This window comes from Poecile atricapillus, chromosome 1 (genome assembly GCF_030490865.1).
Source record: "Poecile atricapillus isolate bPoeAtr1 chromosome 1, bPoeAtr1.hap1, whole genome shotgun sequence".
In the NCBI taxonomy this organism is placed as follows: Eukaryota; Metazoa; Chordata; class Aves; order Passeriformes; family Paridae; genus Poecile; species Poecile atricapillus.
The window spans coordinates 89192689-89198688 of NC_081249.1; positions in this window are offsets into that span (position 1 = coordinate 89192689).

Genomic DNA, 6000 nt, shown 5'->3' on the forward strand with positions numbered 1-6000 from the left:
CAAAGGAATTATGTATATATTGAGCAGAATTAAGGCAGATAAGGTCTCATGAACTGTCTTTTAGGGCACAGTTGGGTGAGTTATGCTGGCTGATGATTCTTTTAATGATGTCTCTGATGATTCCTGGTGTCAGGAATAATGGCTTTGTTGGATGACATTGCACAGCCATCTTACACCAGCTCTGTGAATGGTTTTCTCTATTCCATTTTATTTCCTAGTGAGTAGCCAGAGTAGGAAATGTGCTAATACCATGGGGTGGTGGAGTCTCACATAGGTGAGGGGAGTAGTGAGATTCTGTGTTGGTGTGAACAAGGCAGGTGACAGCTTATAAGACAAAGTACTGAAATCTCCTCATTGCATACAGGCATTTTGTTCATCCATTGTCTCTAGCTGTGAAGGACAAACTAATCCCACAGAGGCATTTTCTTGCAGGTACTCTTCATAGGGGAAACTCTTCCCATCATCTGGACAAAATGTAGGCCGCCTTCCAAACAACTCTTGCAGCTCTCAGGTCAAGTCTCTCAAGTGAGGCAGCACTCCAAAAGGGTTTGGAAAGCTGCTCGATTCACCTAGTCCTTGTCAGGAGTATGAACTGGTGCTAGGACAGGCTTCCTGTTCTTGCCTCTACCAAGTTTACCTGTGTCCTTTATCCAGGGTGTGTGTGTGGCTGGGGAAGATGAAAGAGTCAGGATGGAGATAAAAAGGCTAGATGCCAAGGTGCAAAGTCAAATGGGACAACTGGAAAATTTAAAGTTCCTTCTGACAAAGCTTCCTGAGGATGCAGCTGGTGTTTGTCAGAGGTATACTTCATACAATGGATGTGGATATAAGTGCCTTGAGCCAATTTCTGGGAAGCTGAAGCCCAAATCTGAGCCAAATTATGCATAACTGAGTCTTTTTCCCAAGGCCTGGCATGCTGAAGAGAATTATACAATGAGGCCTAAACCAGGCTCTCCCTTGTTTTGTTCTGGAACCTAAGTTCAGGGAAGTATGAAACCAGGAGAATGACAATGTTTGCCTCAACTTCTTAAACTACTTTTACTGCAGATGAAAGAAGCTAGACTGATAGTTTGAAGACTGACAGCCCAGAAAGCTGAGGCCTTCTTTCCATTGTACAAACTGAGCACCACAGACAAGGCATATCCTTGTCTCCCTCTACCTTAGAATGTTACTCAGCTTCACCTTGCACTGGAATAAAGGCTTTAGTAAAGCCTTCCTCTCTGCTGAGACTGAGTGGTAACTACTAAGAAGCATGCAAGATGAGTTTTCATACAGATTGAGAGAAAATTTGTGCTGCTAGGTTGTGAAGGAAATGCTGGAGAGAGACTGGGACTGTTAGAGGGGTGTGCTTTGGCTGCGTAGATGTGGCTATATCACTGTCTAGTGGCTGTCCCATAGAACACAAGTCCCCTTGCTGCAGCTAGACTTTGTGGATATGCCACGTGCTCAAATAATGAGTTCCATGTTTTTTAAGCCAAAAATATTTCTCCCCCTGCTGAGGAACATGAAGTTTGTGTATCTGCAACACATGGATCCCTTACAGAGGAGGAGATTTGCTCTTGAAGGGCAGTTTATGTTGTTGTGGTCAGTGCAGGAATGAAGAAAGGAATTGGCTTTTGGTTACAAAATGCTTAAGTATTAGACTGGTATTGCACTACCCAAAATAAAATCTACTGATCCAGCTAGGAATGAAACATAAACAAGGCAAAATCTGAATTAAAAGCTGCTAGAGAGAGACAGCATCCAGTGCACATTGGATAAAACCAGCAGCTCTGTGGACTGAGAACAATCCAACAACAACTCCAGCCCAGTTCCACAAATGTTATTGAACAAGTCTCATGAAGGTGTGTCCTACGTGAATTAGCCTTAAACAAAGAGGACTAAAAATCTCAAGCCTGTTCCTTCTTCCTCCCTGCTGTCTTGGTTTAAAAAGTTGAAAAGTCATGATTAAATTGGCTGCACTTGTTATTTAATATGTTTTATTTAGTTTGTATCTATGATTTTTTTAAATATTTATCATATTGCTAAAGAATGGTTACTGTTTTCATAGAAACTGGAGATGGAAGAGACCCAATAAGTTCACATCCAGTCCATCCCCCCTGCTGCCACTGCAGAATTGTTCTGCATGTACATTTTCCAGGACCACCTCCAAACTAATTTTGAAATATTCTACTTTCTTGGCGAGGGTCTGTGCTCCTTGTGTACAGATCTGGAAGTAGCTGGTGATGCCCATTCTCTTATTTCCTTTGCTTGTTTCCCTCTTCATCTTCTTTATTCTCACATTTTCTTTACTCCTTTCCCTCTTTATCTTCTTTGTTCTTGTATTCCTTTTTCAGGCACAGGCACTTCTTATTTGGTTATCCTTAAATGTTTCTTCTCCCTCCTTAGATTTTTTAAAAGGATCTGCACAGTTGGGCAGGGTTACTCTGGCAGATGCAAGCAGCCCAAGCAATATCATTTGAGCAGTTATTTGTTGAGCAACCCTACCCTGGAATATCCTGTCCTGGGGAGTATGAAAATCCAAATAAAAATCTCCAAGGTATTTGCTGAATATCAAAGCAGAAGCACACAGAGAACATTGGCCCTCTATTAAACACAGCCAAGCACACTCTTCTTAAAATCCTATTCTGTTACAATTCTTCAGCAAAGAATTTTCTGCTAAAGATATTATTTATAACTATTTCAGTTCCTTTGTTTGTTACCCAGTCCCTGTGTTGGTTTGATCTACAGGTCACACTTGGCCTACTTGGGGCAGCTTAGTGAGCTGGCTGTTTTCCCTCATGACAGTCATCTTGTGCTTCAGGAGCTAGCCATGGATAAAATAACAGTTGCACATCCACATTTTATGATTGCAAAGAAAACTTTCCACATGCGAGCCAGACAAAATGGATGTTGTGATATCTGCACCAGAAAGCTTCCAGCTTCAAAAAATAATCCAAGAGGTAGAACTTGCTTTCCTCATTTCAGCTCCAGAGCCTGTTAACAGCTATTTAAGAGTCAGTGTCATTAACAATGTCTCTGATCATAAATGAAGAGACAACTAGTGTGAAAAAAGAGGCCATGGAGGATGAAGCTTTCCAGTGTGAGCACAATAAGGCTGAACTGAAGGCAAAATTTACTAGTGTCTGACTGTCTGCTCTTTTCAAACAGACTCCTTCTGTATTCTCTGATCTTTCTTTGGCCAGTTTTGTTTTGCTTGTTGTTTTTTTTTTGGCATTGTGGTTTTTTTTTTTTTTTTTTTGTTTTTGGGGTTTGGGGTTTTTTTTCTGGTTTTTCTTCTGATGTTTGTTCTCTCACTGTCTTCCTTTTTTTTCCACATCTATATTTCTTCTCTGTATTTCCATCATTTGGTTCAGATCAGCTACAGAAAAAACTTGCACACATTGCCCTCTCCTTTTTACCTTAGGCTGAAGCACAAAAGCAGCACAACAGCCTAAGGCAATAGTGATTATTAAGTCTGCAGGCCTGTAAATGTTATTCCCTTTGTGTTAGTGAAATGTTGGGATGGAAAACCATCAAATCTAATCTCAGAGAAGGGTTCCAAACATCTCTTCTGCATAGACAACCCAATCAGAAGTTATACTATAGGATTAAAAACAAACACAGAAATCAGAAATACATTGAAATCAGAAGACTTTTTGAAGTTTCAGGAGCATTTTCCCTTGTATATTTAGAAGGGCTTTTGGAGCACCTATATGTACATGCTGAAAATTTTCGAGATGAAAACTGAACCATAAGTGCTCTTTTACTCTTGGGAAGCCTCTTGATCTTTTCTCATGTTTTCCACAGCTCCTTAACTCCCATCCTTCCTATTCTGCTTCTCTTCTGTCAAGAGAATGAGTCACAGAAGTGCTGCATTTCAGCCAGATTTCTAGCCATATGTACATATGCTTGCTTTTTTGGGTTGCTCTCCCAGCTCCTTTCTCTTGTAATTTCTATTCAATTTTTGAGTTGCACATACTATCTGCCCCAAAATTGTAACATTCCCAGAGAATTTGCACTTTGAATAATAAATAGCCTTCTAAGAACTGAGGAATCTTAATTAGCTCACACACTAACTATAATCTTAAAATGTGATTTATTCAAACAGTCAGTTCTGTTTCATGTGATTGCAGATGTGAGCAGATTTTGACAGATTAGCTAGGTGTGGGTTTTGTGTTTGATTTTGGTCAGTTCAGGTATTATCTGTCTTGACAAACATTAACTGAGATGAATCTTAAGTTCAGCTGCTGTCATGGTTAATTATTCTTGATGATGAAAGTTAATAGCTATTTTTCTCTACAATCTTTTGTAAGTCAAGGTTTTTACTCTAGTAAAGACTGAATGCTAATGCACTGCTCTACATAAATCACAGGGATCTGCCTTTCTACAAATTAGTTACTGTCTCCTATTGTTATCTGATAACAATAGACACGAAGAACTGGTGGAGTGAGCTGTGATGTAAAGCAAATCCTTTAGGATACTTACTGTATAACACATAACAGGAGGTGACTAAAAGTATAAGGCCCCATCAAAAGATCTGAACAGCCCTCTGAAGATTCTCTATGAAGTAAAGAGTCAGCATGTGCCAGTATTTGCTCCTAAACAAGATACTTGAGCCAGAACCTTAAAATCTGAATGAAAAAAAAAAAATCTTAAAACCAGGATGAATGTAGTTCTCCGTATCTTTTTAGATTCACACAAAATGCCATCAGTCTTCCCTCTGCACTTCTACTCATTCACAACAATCTAACCACTTTAGCTGATGTTGTGTGAGAAATGAGATAATAAGAAATTCACACAAATTGACATTTGAGCACATATTCACAAAGGCTTAGGTCTCAACTGCAATGAAAGCACTTGGACATCTCAATGGACGTGTAGATGAACATCAGGTTCACCCAAACAATGCTCTCAGAAAAGTGTTAATTTGTAAACTGGGGATCTTCTGCCTCTGATTTGCGATACTGTGGCAACAGATGGAATGTTGTATCGAGTGCAACTTTAAGACAGATGGCCTTAAAAATGGAGATAAGCAAGAAAAAGGACATAAGAATGATGAAAGATTTGGGGAAAAAAAACCAAAAATCACTTCACTGAAAATTTGAAAGAGACAGATTTGTTTAGTTTATGAAAAGGAAGATGGAGGTGTGAGTTTATCACAGCCATTCAGTCCCAACATGGTGGTGGGCAAAATGGTAAATAGAGTTCAGTTTCAAAGTCAAAGTCAGTTTTCTGGTACTAAAAGGAAAAAAGTAAATGACCTTTAGTGTTTGGTGTTCTAAGCTAGGCAGAAAGAGATGGGTAAGCTCTCAACTCCTCAGATATGGAGAAACACACATTTCCCTGCATTTACACCCAGACACCTAGCCCAGTAGGAGATACTTCTTGGAATCTGAATTGATGCAAATTCAGACTTGAAATCAAGTAAATTTGGTAATATTGCTGACAAATAGTTGTCAGAACAATTACCAACAATTACTCATGCAAAATATTTTCTATTAAAAACTAGGGATTTTCCAGTTAGGACATTAATATCAAATCCAACAGTCTCTATTACAGAGGAAGTCAAACTATATGTTCACAATGCTTCTGTCTTTATAATATCCCAGCCTCTGAATTTATGCTTTCATTACAGTATTGTTTGATCATCAGTCTTAATGAAGCTCTCATTAACCACCTATGCTTTCCTGTGAAATGGTCACACATACTATTCAGCCATTACCAAACAAATCTACTCATTAAAGAAAGGAAATAATTAATCTCCTCTTGTCTTCTGTGTCACAGTTGGTAATGGGATGATATGATATCTAAAATGTAGATTAGAAAGTACATTGTGTTTCTTTTTCAAAGCATAAAAAGTAATTTAAAATGTTGCTATTGTATTCTTCCTACTTTTTGTCATACCCTTTCCCACACTTATCATGCTTTAGAATGTGCTTCTTGGGTAGAGTGAGTCTTCAAGGCTTTATAGATAATAAGAAATTTCTGTCTGGCTTTTAAATAATCATGTTTTGCTCA